Genomic DNA, 13,921 nt, shown 5'->3' with positions numbered 1-13,921 from the left:
CACACCAGTATGGGAGATGTGCATGTGGACAGTTTCAAGCAGAGGCTCTTTGTGGACACTTGGAAACAGCGCTGTGAAAAAATTTCGTACGAAGCGGGATTTGGCCAAAGTTGAAAGACCTTCCAAAACCAACCCTAAAGAACTTAGCCAAACAATGAATGTTGCAATGAACTCCTGCAGGAAAGGTGTCTCTATGACACAACTCCCGAGCAGGTAGCTACATTCTGCACAGTACAAAATGCATATGAATTCCAAGCTGAAAACTCACTCCAGAAGGAAGCAGTGCGTGTGTTTCTTTCTGAAAGAACACTCAGCCACTAGGCTTTTGCTTGCTCCTTCAAAGTCTTTGTAGAAACGTGTGTTTTCACTGCTGGAATACGTTTTGGGATGCATTGTTTCAATCTCTTGCAAGCCTCATGTTGTTTCTAACAGAATGTGGAAAAATAAGGAGTATGTTTCCCAAATCACTTGAAATCCAGGAAAACGCACACTGCATCACTCTTGCACAAACACGCTCTTTCTCCTAATGTGTTGAGAACATTCAAGATACCAGAAAAGAAGGGCATTTTGTAGTGAAATTCAGACGGGTTTGAACAAAAGTTCATTTCTATTGGCTGCAGAGGGCAAAACCATGATTGACTTCATGGTCTCGATGAAAACCTTACATTTACAAGTGACATGAAGTAGGACGTTCACAAAAGGATGTGTTTGAGTGTCTGTGGTGAAAGGAGTTCTAATTTGTGTATTCAGTGCTGGTAGTGACACACTCTACATAGGTTACACAGCGTTTTGCGAGCACCAACATGCTAAAAACTGAAACTGCTACAAGGTGTGTGTAGCGTGCAGAAAGAAGGCTTGTCATTTCAAAGAAAGAAGAGGAAACCAAAATCCAGGTAGTGAAACGAACACACCAGTATGGGAGATGTGCATGTGGACAGTTTCAAGCAGAGGCTCTTTGTGGACACTTGGAAACAGAGCTGTGAAAAAATTTCGTACGAAGCGGGATTTGGCCAAAGTTGAAAGGCCTTCCAAAACCAACCCTAAAGAACTTAGCCAAACAATGAATGTTGCAATGAACTCCTGCAGGAAAGGTGTCTCTATGACACAACTCCCGAGCAGGTAGCCACATTCTGCACAGTACAAAATGCATATGAATTCCAAGCTGAAAACTCACTCCAGAAGGAAGCAGTGCGTGTGTTTCTTTCTGAAAGAACACTCAGCCACTAGGCTTTTGCTTGCTCCTTCAAAGTCTTTGTAGAAACGTGTGTTTTCACTGCTGGAATACGTTTTGGGATGCATTGTTTCAATCTCTTGCAAGCCTCATGTTGTTTCTTACAAAATGTGGAAAAATAAGGAGTATGTTTCCCAAATCACTTGAAATCCAGGAAAACGCACACTGCATCACTCTTGCACAAACACGCTCTTTCTCTTAATGTGTTGAGAACATTCAAGATACCAGAAAAGAAGGGCATTTTGTAGTGAAATTCAGACGGGATTGAACAAAAGTACATTTCTATTGGCTGCAGAGTGCAAAACCATGATTGACTTCATGTTCTCGATGAAAACCTTACATTTCCAAGTGACATGAAGTAGGACGTTCACAAAAAGATGTGTTTGAGTGTCTGTGGTGAAGGGAGCTCTAAGTTGTGTATTCAGTGCTGGTAGTGACACACTCTACATACGTTACACAGCGTTTTGCGAGCACCAACATGCTAAAAACTGAAACTGCTACAAGGTGTGTGTAGCGTGCAGAAAGAAGGCTTGTCATTTCAAAGAAAGAAGAGGAAACCAAAATCCAGGTAGTGAAACGAACACACCAGTATGGGAGATGAGCATGTGGACAGTTTCAAGCAGAGGCTCTTTGTGGACACTTGGGAACAGAGCTGTGAAAAAATTTCGTACGAAGCGGGATTTGGCCAAAGTTGAAAGACCTTCCAAAACCAACCCTAAAGAACTTAGCCAAACAATGAATGTTGCAATAAACTCCTGCCGGAAAGGTGCATCTATGACACAACTCCCGTGCAGGTAGCTACATTCTGCACAGTAGAAAATGCATATGAATTCAAGGCTGAAAACTCACTCCAGAAGGAAGCAATGCGTGTGTTTCTCTCTGAAAGAACACTCTGCCACTAGGCTTTTGCTTGCTCCTTCAAAGTTTTTGTAGAAACATGTGTTTTCACTGCTGGAATACGTTTTGGGATGCATTGTTTCAATCTCTTGCAAGCCTCATGTTGTTTCTAACACAATGTGGAAAAATAAGGAGTATGTTTCCCAAATCACTTGAAATCCAGGAAAACGCACACTGCATCACTCTTGCACAAACACGCTCTTTCTCCTAATGTGTTGAGAACATTCAAGATACCAGAAAAGAAGGGCATTTTGTAGTGAAATTCAGACGGGTTTGTAGAAAAGTACATTTCTATTGGCTGCAGAGTGCAAAACCATGATTGACTTCATGGTCTAGATGAAAACCTTACATTTACAAGTGACCTGAAGTAGGACGTTCACAAAAAGATGTGTTTGCGTGTCTGTGGTGAAAGGAGCTCTAAGTTCTGTATTCAGTGCTGGAGAGTGACACACTCTACATAGGTTACACAGCGTTTTGCGAGCACCAACATGCTAAAAACTGAAACTGCTACAAGGTGTGTGTAGCGTGCAGAAAGAAGGCTTGTCATTTCAAAGAAAGAAGAGGAAACCAAAATCCAGGTAGTGAAACAAACACACCAGTATGGGAGATGTGCATGTGGACAGTTTCAAGCAGAGTCTCTTTGTGGACACTTGGAAACAGCGCTGTGAAAAAATTTCGTACGAAGCGGGATTTGGCCAAAGATGAAAGACCTTCCAAAACCAACCCTAAAGAACTTAGCCAAACAATGAATGTTGCAATGAACTCCTGCAGGAAAGGTGTCTCTATGACACAACTCCCGAGCAGGAGGCTACATTCTGCACAGTACAAAATGCATATGAATTCCAAGCTGAAAACTCACTCCAGAAGGAAGCAGTGCGTGTGTTTCTCTCTGAAAGAACACTCAGCCACTAGGCTTTTGCTTGCTCCTTGAAAGTCTTTGTCGAAACGTGTGTTTTCACTGCTGGAATACGTTTTGGGATGCATTGTTTCAATCTCTTGCAAGCCTCATGTTGTTTCTTACACAATGTGGAAAAATAAGGAGTATGTTTCCCAAATCACTTGAAATCAAGGAAAACGCACACTGCATCACTCTTGCACAAACACGCTCTTTCTCCTAATGTGTTGAGAACATTCAAGATACCAGAAAAGAAGGGCATTTTGTAGAGAAATTCAGACGGGTTTGAATAAAAGTACATTTCTATTGGCTATAGGGTGCAAAACCCTGATTGACTTCATGTTCTCGATGAAAACCTTACATTTCCAAGTGACCTGAAGTAGGACGTTCACAAAAAGATGTGTTTGCGTGTCTGTGGTGAAAGGAGCTCTAAGTTGTGTATTCAGTGCTGGAGAGTGACACACTCTACATAGGTTACACAGCGTTTTGCGAGTACCAACATGCTAAAAACTGAAACTGCTACAAGGTGTGTGTAGCGTGCAGAAAGAAGGCTTGTCATTTCAAAGAAAGAAGAGGAAACCAAAATCCAGGTAGTGAAACGAACACACCAGTATGGGAGATGTGCATGTGGACAGTTTCAAGCAGAGGCTCTTTGTGGACACTTGGGAACAGCGCTGTGAAAAAATTTCATACGAAGCGGGATTTGGCCAAAGTTGAAAGACCTTCCAAAACCAACCCTAAAGAACTTAGCCAAACAATGAATGTTGCAATAAACTGCTGCAGGAAAGGTGCATCTATGACACAACTCCCTGGCAGGTAGCTACACTCTGCACAGTACAAAATGCATATGAATTCAAGGCTGAAAACTCACTGAAGAAGGAAGCAATGCGTGTGTTTCTCTCTGAAAGAACACTCAGCCACTAGGCCTTTGCATGCTCCTTCAAAGTCTTTGTAGAAACATGTGTTTTCACTGCTGGAATACGTTTTGGGATGCATTGTTTCAATCTCTTGCAAGCCTCCTGTTGTTTCTTACACAATGTGGAAAAATAAGGAGTATGTTTCCCAAATCACTTGAAATCAAGGAAAACGCACACTGCATCACTCTTGCACAAACACGCTCTTTCTCTTAATGTGTTGAGAACATTCAAGATACCAGAAAAGAAGGGCATTTTGTAGTGAAATTCAGACGGGTTTGTAGAAAAGTACATTTCTATTGGCTGCAGAGTGCAAAACCATGATTGACTTCATGTTCTCGATGAAAACCTTACATTTCCAAGTGACATAAAGTAGGACGTTCACAAAAGGATGTGTTTGAGTGTGGGTGGTGAAAGGAGCTCTAAGTTGTGTATTCAGTGCTGGAGAATGACACACTCTACAAAGGTTACCCAGCGTTTTGCGAGCACCAACATGCTAAAAACTGAAACTGCTACAAGGTGTGTGTAGCGTGCAGAAAGAAGGCTTGTCATTTCAAAGAAAGAAGAGGAAACCAAAATCCAGGTAGTGAAACGAACACACCAGTATGGGAGATGTGCATGTGGACAGTTTCAAGCAGAGTCTCTTTGTGGACACTTGGAAACAGCGCTGTGAAAAAATTTCGTACGAAGCGGGATTTGGCCAAAGATGAAAGACCTTCCAAAACCAACCCTAAAGAACTTAGCCAAACAATGAATGTTGCAATGAACTCCTGCAGGAAAGGTGTCTCTATGACACAACTCCCGAGCAGGAGGCTACATTCTGCACAGTACAAAATGCATATGAATTCCAAGCTGAAAACTCACTCCAGAAGGAAGCAGTGCGTGTGTTTCTCTCTGAAAGAACACTCAGCCACTAGGCTTTTGCTTGCTCCTTGAAAGTCTTTGTCGAAACGTGTGTTTTCACTGCTGGAATACGTTTTGGGATGCATTGTTTCAATCTCTTGCAAGCCTCATGTTGTTTCTTACACAATGTGGAAAAATAAGGAGTATGTTTCCCAAATCACTTGAAATCAAGGAAAACGCACACTGCATCACTCTTGCACAAACACGCTCTTTCTCCTAATGTGTTGAGAACATTCAAGATACCAGAAAAGAAGGGCATTTTGTAGAGAAATTCAGACGGGTTTGAATAAAAGTACATTTCTATTGGCTGTAGGGTGCAAAACCCTGATTGACTTCATGTTCTCGATGAAAACCTTACATTTCCAAGTGACCTGAAGTAGGACGTTCACAAAAAGATGTGTTTGCGTGTCTGTGGTGAAAGGAGCTCTAAGTTGTGTATTCAGTGCTGGAGAGTGACACACTCTACATAGGTTACACAGCGTTTTGCGAGTACCAACATGCTAAAAACTGAAACTGCTACAAGGTGTGTGTAGCGTGCAGAAAGAAGGCTTGTCATTTCAAAGAAAGAAGAGGAAACCAAAATCCAGGTAGTGAAACGAACACACCAGTATGGGAGATGTGCATGTGGACAGTTTCAAGCAGAGGCTCTTTGTGGACACTTGGGAACAGCGCTGTGAAAAAATTTCATACGAAGCGGGATTTGGCCAAAGTTGAAAGACCTTCCAAAACCAACCCTAAAGAACTTAGCCAAACAATGAATGTTGCAATAAACTGCTGCAGGAAAGGTGCATCTATGACACAACTCCCTGGCAGGTAGCTACACTCTGCACAGTACAAAATGCATATGAATTCAAGGCTGAAAACTCACTGAAGAAGGAAGCAATGCGTGTGTTTCTCTCTGAAAGAACACTCAGCCACTAGGCCTTTGCATGCTCCTTCAAAGTCTTTGTAGAAACATGTGTTTTCACTGCTGGAATACGTTTTGGGATGCATTGTTTCAATCTCTTGCAAGCCTCCTGTTGTTTCTTACACAATGTGGAAAAATAAGGAGTATGTTTCCCAAATCACTTGAAATCAAGGAAAACGCACACTGCATCACTCTTGCACAAACACGCTCTTTCTCCTAATGTGTTGAGAACATTCAAGATACCAGAAAAGAAGGGCATTTTGTAGTGAAATTCAGACGGGTTTGTAGAAAAGTACATTTCTGTTGGCTGCAGAGTGCAAAACCATGATTGACTTCATGTTCTCGATGAAAACCTTACATTTCCAAGTGACATGAAGTAGGACGTTCACAAAAGGATGTGTTTGAGTGTCGGTGGTGAAAGGAGCTCTAAGTTGTGTATTCAGTGCTGGAGAATGACACACTCTACATAGGTTACACAGCGTTTTGCGAGCACCAACATGCTAAAAACTGAAACTGCTACAAGGTGTGTGTAGCGTGCAGAAAGAAGGCTTGTCATTTCAAAGAAAGAAGAGGAAACCAAAATCCAGGTAGTGAAACGAACACACCAGTATGGGAGATGTGCATGTGGACAGTTTCAAGCAGAGGCTCTTTGTGGACACTTGGAAACAGAGCTGTGAAAAAATTTCGTACGAAGCGGGATTTGGCCAAAGTTGAAAGGCCTTACAAAACCAACCCTAAAGAACTTAGCCAAACAAGGAATGTTGCAATGAACTCCTGCAGGAAAGGTGTCTCTATGACACAACTCCTGAGCAGGTAGCTACATTCTGCACAGTACAAAATGCATATGAATTCCAAGCTAAAACTCACTCCAAAAGGAAGCAGTGCGTGTGTTTCTTTCTGAAAGAACACTCAGCCACTAGGCTTTTGCTTGCTCCTTCAAAGTCTTTGTAGAAAGGTGTGTTTTCACTGCTGGAATACGTTTTGGGATGCATTGTTTCAATCTCTTGCAAGCCTCATGTTGTTTCTAACAGAATGTGGAAAAATAAGGAGTATGTTTCCCAAATCACTTGAAATCCAGGAAAACGCACACTGCATCACTCTTGCACGAACACGCTCTTTCTCCTAATGTGTTGAGAACATTCAAGATACCAGAAAAGAAGGGCATTTTGTAGTGAAATTCAGACGGGTTTGAACAAAAGTTCATTTCTATTGGCTGCAGAGGGCAAAACCATGATTGACTTCATGGTCTCGATGAAAACCTTACATTTACAAGTGACATGAAGTAGGACGTTCACAAAAGGATGTGTTTGAGTGTCTGTGGTAAAGGAGTTCTAATTTGTGTATTCAGTGCTGGTAGTGACACACTCTACATAGGTTACACAGCGTTTTGCGAGCACCAACATGCTAAAAACTGAAACTGCTACAAGGTGTGTGTAGCGTGCAGAAAGAAGGCTTGTCATTTCAAAGAAAGAAGAGGAAACCAAAATCCAGGTAGTGAAACGAACACACCAGTATGGGAGATGTGCATGTGGACAGTTTCAAGCAGAGGCTCTTTGTGGACACTTGGAAACAGAGCTGTGAAAAAATTTCGTACGAAGCGGGATTTGGCCAAAGTTGAAAGGCCTTCCAAAACCAACCCTAAAGAACTTAGCCAAACAATGAATGTTGCAATGAACTCCTGCAGGAAAGGTGTCTCTATGACACAACTCCCGAGCAGGTAGCCACATTCTGCACAGTACAAAATGCATATGAATTCCAAGCTGAAAACTCACTCCAGAAGGAAGCAGTGCGTGTGTTTCTTTCTGAAAGAACACTCAGCCACTAGGCTTTTGCTTGCTCTTTCAAAGTCTTTGTAGAAACATGTGTTTTCACTGCTGGAATACGTTTTGGGATGCATTGTTTCAATCTCTTGCAAGCCTCATGTTGTTTCTAACACAATGTGGAAAAATAAGGAGTATGTTTCCCAAATCACTTGAAATCCAGGAAAACGCACACTGCATCACTCTTGCACAAACACGCTCTTTCTCCTAATGTGTTGAGAACATTCAAGATACCAGAAAAGAAGGGCATTTTGTAGTGAAATTCAGACGGGTTTGTAGAAAAGTACATTTCTATTGGCTGCAGAGTGCAAAACCATGATTGACTTCATGGTCTAGATGAAAACCTTACATTTACAAGTGACCTGAAGTAGGACGTTCACAAAAAGATGTGTTTGCGTGTCTGTGGTGAAAGGAGCTCTAAGTTGTGTATTCAGTGCTGGTAGTGACACACTCTACATAGGTTACACAGCGTTTTGCGAGCACCAACATGCTAAAAACTGAAACTGCTACAAGGTGTGTGTAGCGTGCAGAAAGAAGGCTTGTCATTTCAAAGAAAGAAGAGGAAACCAAAATCCAGGTAGTGAAACGAACACACCAGTATGGGAGATGTGCATGTGGACAGTTTCAAGCAGAGGCTCTTTGTGGACACTTGGGAACAGCGCTGTGAAAAAATTTCGTACGAAGCGGGATTTGGCCAAGGTTGAAAGACCTTCCAAAACCAACCCTAAAGAACTTAGCCAAACAATGAATGTTGCAATAAACTCCTGCAGGAAAGGTGCATCTATGACACAACTCCCGAGCAGGTAGCTACATTCTGCACAGTACAAAATGCATATGAATTCAAGGCTGAAAACTCACTCCAGAAGGAAGCAATGCGTGTGTTTCTCTCTGAAAGAACACTCAGCCACTAGGCTTTTGCTTGCTCCTTCAAAGTCTTTGTAGAAACCTGTGTTTTCACTGCTGGAATACGTTTTGGGATGCATTGTTTCAATCTCTTGCAAGCCTCATGTTGTTTCTAACACAATGTGGAAAAATAGGAGTATGTTTCCCAAATCACTTGAAATCCAGGAAAACGCACACTGCATCACTCTTGCACAAACACGCTCTTTCTCCTAATGTGTTGAGAACATTCAAGATACCAGAAAAGAAGGGCATTTTGTAGTGAAATTCAGACGGGTTTGTAGAAAAGTACATTTCTATTGGCTGCAGAGTGCAAAACCATGATTGACGTCATGGTCTAGCTTAAAACCTTACATTTACAAGTGACCTGAAGTAGGACGTTCACAAAAAGATGTGTTTGCGTGTCTGTGGTGAAAGGAGCTCTAAGTTGTGTATTCAGTGCTGGAGAGTGACACACTCTACATAGGTTACACAGCGTTTTGCGAGAACCAACATGCTAAAAACTGAAACTGCTACAAGGTGCGTGTAGCGTGCAGAAAGAAGGCTTGTCATTTCAAAGAAAGAAGAGGAAACCAAAATCCAGGTAGTGAAACGAACACACCAGTATGGGAGATGTGCATGTGGACAGTTTCAAGCAGAGGCTCTTTGTGGACACTTGGGAACAGCGCTGTTAAAAAATTTCGTACGAAGCGGGATTTGGCCAAAGTTGAAAGACCTTCCAAAACCAACCCTAAAGAACTTAGCCTAACAATGAATGTTGCAATAAACTCCTGCAGGAAAGGTGCATCTATGACACAACTCCATGGCAGGTAGCTACATTCTGCACCGTACAAAATGCATATGAATTCAAGGCTGAAACCTCACTGCAGAAGGAAGCAATGCGTGTGTTTCTCTCTGAAAGAACACTCAGCCACTAGGCTTTTGCTTGCTCCTTCAAAGTCTTTGTAGAAACATGTGTTTTCACTGCTGGAATACGTTTTGGGATGCATTGTTTCAATCTCTTGCAAGCCTCATGTTGTTTCTAACACAATGTGGAAAAATAAGGAGTATGTTTCCCAAATCACTTGAAATCCAGGAAAACGCACACTGCATCACTCTTGCACAAACACGCTCTTTCTCCTAATGTGTTGAGAACATTCAAGATACCAGAAAAGAAGGGCATTTTGTAGTGAAATTCAGACGGGTTTGAACAAAAGTACATTTCTATTGGCTGCAGAGTGCAAAACCATGATTGACTTCATGTTCTCGATGAAAAGCTTACATTTCCAAGTGACATGAAGTAGGACGTTCACAAAAGGATGTGTTTGAGTGTCTGTGGTGAAAGGAGCTCTAAGTTGTGTATTCAGTGCTGGAGAGTGACACACTCTACATAGGTTACACAGCGTTTTGCGAGAACCAACATGCTAAAAACTGATACTGCTACAAGGTGTGTGTAGCGTGCAGAAAGAAGGCTTGTCATTTCAAAGAAAGAAGAGGAAACCAAAATCCAGGTAGTGAAACGAACACACCAGTATGGGAGATGTGCATGTGGACAGTTTCAAGCAGAGGCTCTTTGTGGACACTTGGAAACAGAGCTGTGAAAAAATTTCGTACGAAGCGGGATTAGGCCAAAGTTGAAAGAACTTCCAAAACCAACCCTAAAGAACTTAGCCAAACAAGGAATGTTGCAATAAACTCCTGCAGGAAAGGTGCATCTATGACACAACTCCCTGGCAGGTAGCTATATTCTGCACAGTACAAAATGCATATGAATTCAAGGCTGAAACCTCACTGCAGAAGGAAGCAATGTGTGTGTTTCTCTCTGAAAGAACACTCAGCCACTAGGCTTTTGCTTGCTCCTTCAAAGTCTTTGTAGAAACATGTGTTTTCACTGCTGGAATACGTTTTGGGATGCATTGTTTCAATCTCTTGCAAGCCTCATGTTGTTTCTAACACAATGTGGAAAAATAAGGAGTATGTTTCCCAAATCACTTGAAATCCAGGAAAACGCACACTGCATCACTCTTGCACAAACACGCTCTTTCTCCTAATGTGTTGAGAACATTCAAGATACCAGAAAAGAAGGGCATTTTGTAGTGAAATTCAGACGGGTTTGTAGAAAAGTACATTTCTATTGGCTGCAGAGTGCAAAACCATGATTGACTTCATGGTCTAGATGAAAACCTTACATTTACAAGTTACCTGAAGTTGGACGTTCACAAAAAGATGTGTTTGCGTGTCTGTGGTGAAAGGAGCTCTAAGTTGTATATTCAGTGCTGGTAGTGACACACTCTACATAGGTTACACAGCGTTTTGCGAGCACCAACATCCTAAAAACTGAAACTGCTACAAGGTGTGTGTAGCGTGCAGAAAGAAGGCTTGTCATTTCAAAGAAAGAAGAGGAAACCAAAATCCAGGTAGTGAAACGAACACACCAGTATGGGAGATGTGCATGTGGACAGTTTCAAGCAGAGGCTCTTTGTGGACACTTGGGAAGAGCGCTGTGAAAAAATTTCGTACGAAGCGGGATTTGGCCAAAGTTGAAAGACCTTCCAAAACCAACCCTAAAGAGCTTAGCCAAAAAATGAATTTTGCAATAAACTCCGGCAGGAAAGGTGCATCTATGACACAACTCCCGTGCAGGTAGCTACATTCTGCACAGTACAAAATGCATATGAATTCAAGGCTGAAAACTCACTCCAGGAGGAAGCAATGCGTGTGTTTCTCTCTGAAAGAACACTCAGCCACTAAGCTTTTGCTTGCTCCTTCAAAGTCTTTGTAGAAACATGTGTTTTCACTGCTGGAATACGTTTTGGGATGCATTGTTTCAATCTCTTGCAAGCCTCATGTTGTTTCTAACAAAATGTGGAAAAATAAGGAGTATGTTTCCCAAATCACTTGAAATCCAGGAAAACGCACACTGCATCACTCTTGCACAATCACGCTCTTTCTCCTAATGTGTTGAGAACATTCAAGATACCAGAAAAGAAGGGCATTTTGTAGTGAAATTCAGACGGGTTTGAACAAAAGTACATTTCTATTGGCTGCAGAGTGCAAAACCATGATTGACTTCATGGTCTAGGTGAAAACCTTACATTTCCAAGTGACCTGAAGTAGGACGTTCACAAAAAGATGTGTTTGCGTGTCTGTGGTGAAAGGAGCTCTAAGTTGTGTATTCAGTGCTGGTAGTGACACACTCTACATAGGTTACACAGCGTTTTGCGAGCACCAACATCCTAAAAACTGAAACTGCTACAAGGTGTGTGTAGCGTGCAGAAAGAAGGCTTGTCATTTCAAAGAAAGAAGAGGAAACCAAAATCCAGGTAGTGAAACGAACACACCAATATGGGAGATGTGCATGTGGACAGTTTCAAGCAGAGGCTCTTTGTGGACACTTGGGAACAGCGCTGTGAAAAAATTTCGTACGAAGCGGGATTTGGCCAAAGTTGAAAGACCTTCCAAAACCAACCCTAAAGAACTTAGCCTAACAATGAATGTTGCAATAAACTCCTGCAGGAAAGGTGCATCTATGACACAACTCCATGGCAGGTAGCTACATTCTGCACAGTACAAAATGCATATGAATTCAAGGCTGAAACCTCACTGCAGAAGGAAGCAATGCGTGTGTTTCTCTCTGAAAGAACACTCAGCCACTAGGCTTTTGCTTGCTCCTTCAAAGTCTTTGTAGAAACATGTGTTTTCACTGCTGGAATACGTTTTGGGATGCATTGTTTCAATCTCTTGCAAGCCTCATGTTGTTTCTAACACAATGTGGAAAAATAAGGAGTATGTTTCCCAAATCACTTGAAATCCAGGAAAACGCACACTGCATCACTCTTGCACAAACACGCTCTTTCTCCTAATGTGTTGAGAACATTCAAGATACCAGAAAAGAAGGGCATTTTGTAGTGAAATTCAGACGGGTTTGAACAAAAGTACATTTCTATTGGCTGCAGAGTGCAAAACCATGATTGACTTCATGTTCTCGATGAAAAGCTTACATTTCCAAGTGACATGAAGTAGGACGTTCACAAAAGGATGTGTTTGAGTGTCTGTGGTGAAAGGAGCTCTAAGTTGTGTATTCAGTGCTGGAGAGTGACACACTCTACATAGGTTACACAGCGTTTTGCGAGAACCAACATGCTAAAAACTGAAACTGCTACAAGGTGTGTGTAGCGTGCAGAAAGAAGGCTTGTCATTTCAAAGAAAGAAGAGGAAACCAAAATCCAGGTAGTGAAACGAACACACCAGTATGGGAGATGTGCATGTGGACAGTTTCAAGCAGAGGCTCTTTGTGGACACTTGGAAACAGAGCTGTGAAAAAATTTCGTACGAAGCGGGATTTGGCCAAAGTTGAAAGAACTTCCAAAACCAACCCTAAAGAACTTAGCCAAACAATGAATGTTGCAATGAACTCCTGCATTATAGGTGTCTCTATGACACAACTCCCGAGCAGGTAGCTACATTCTGCACAGTACAAAATGCATATGAATTCCAAGGTGAAAACTCACTCCAGAAGGAAGCAGTGCGTGTGTTTCTCTCTGAAAGAACACTCAGCCACTAGGCTTGTGCTTGCTCCTTCAAAGTCTTTGTAGAAACATGTGTTTTCACTGCTGGAATACGTTTTGGGATGCATTGTTTCAATCTCTTGCAAGCCTCATGTTGTTTCTTACACAATGTGGAAAAATAAGGAGTATGTTTCCCAAATCACTTGAAATCAAGGAAAACGCACACTGCATCACTCTTGCACAAACACGCTCTTTCTCCTAATGTGTTGAGAACATTCAAGATACCAGAAAAGAAGGGCATTTTGTAGTGAAATTCAGACGGGTTTGTAGAAAAGTACATTTCTATTGGCTGCAGAGTGCAAAACCATGATTGACTTCATGTTCTCGATGAAAACCTTACATTTCCAAGTGACATGAAGTAGGACGTTCACAAAAGGATGTGTTTGAGTGTCTGTGGTGAAGGGAGCTCTAAGTTGTGTATTCAGTGCTGGTAGTGACACACTCTACATAGGTTACACAGCGTTTTGCGAGCACCAACATGCTAAAAACTGAAACTGCTACAAGGTGTGTGTAGCGTTCAGAAAGAAGGCTTGTCATTTCAAAGAAAGAAGAGGAAACCAAAATCCAGGTAGTGAAACGAACACACCAGTATGGGAGATGTGCATGTGGACAGTTTCAAGCAGAGGCTCTTTGTGGACACTTGGAAACAGAGCTGTGAAAAAATTTCGTACGAAGCGGGATTTGGCCAAAGTTGAAGACCTTCCAAAACCAACCCTAAAGAACTTAGCCAAACAATGAATGTTGCAATGAACTCCTGCATTATAGGTGTCTCTATGACACAACTCACGAGCAGGTAGCTCCATTCTGCACAGTACAAAATGCATATGAATTCCAAGGTGAAAACTCACTCCAGAAGGAAGCAGTGCGTGTGTTTCTCTCTGAAAGAACACTCAGCCACTAGGCTTGT

The sequence above is a fragment of the Miniopterus schreibersii genome (assembly GCF_964146895.1).
Source record: "Miniopterus schreibersii genome assembly, chromosome: 21".
Lineage (NCBI taxonomy): Eukaryota > Metazoa > Chordata > Mammalia > Chiroptera > Miniopteridae > Miniopterus > Miniopterus schreibersii.
Note: the sequence above shows the minus strand (reverse complement) of the source record.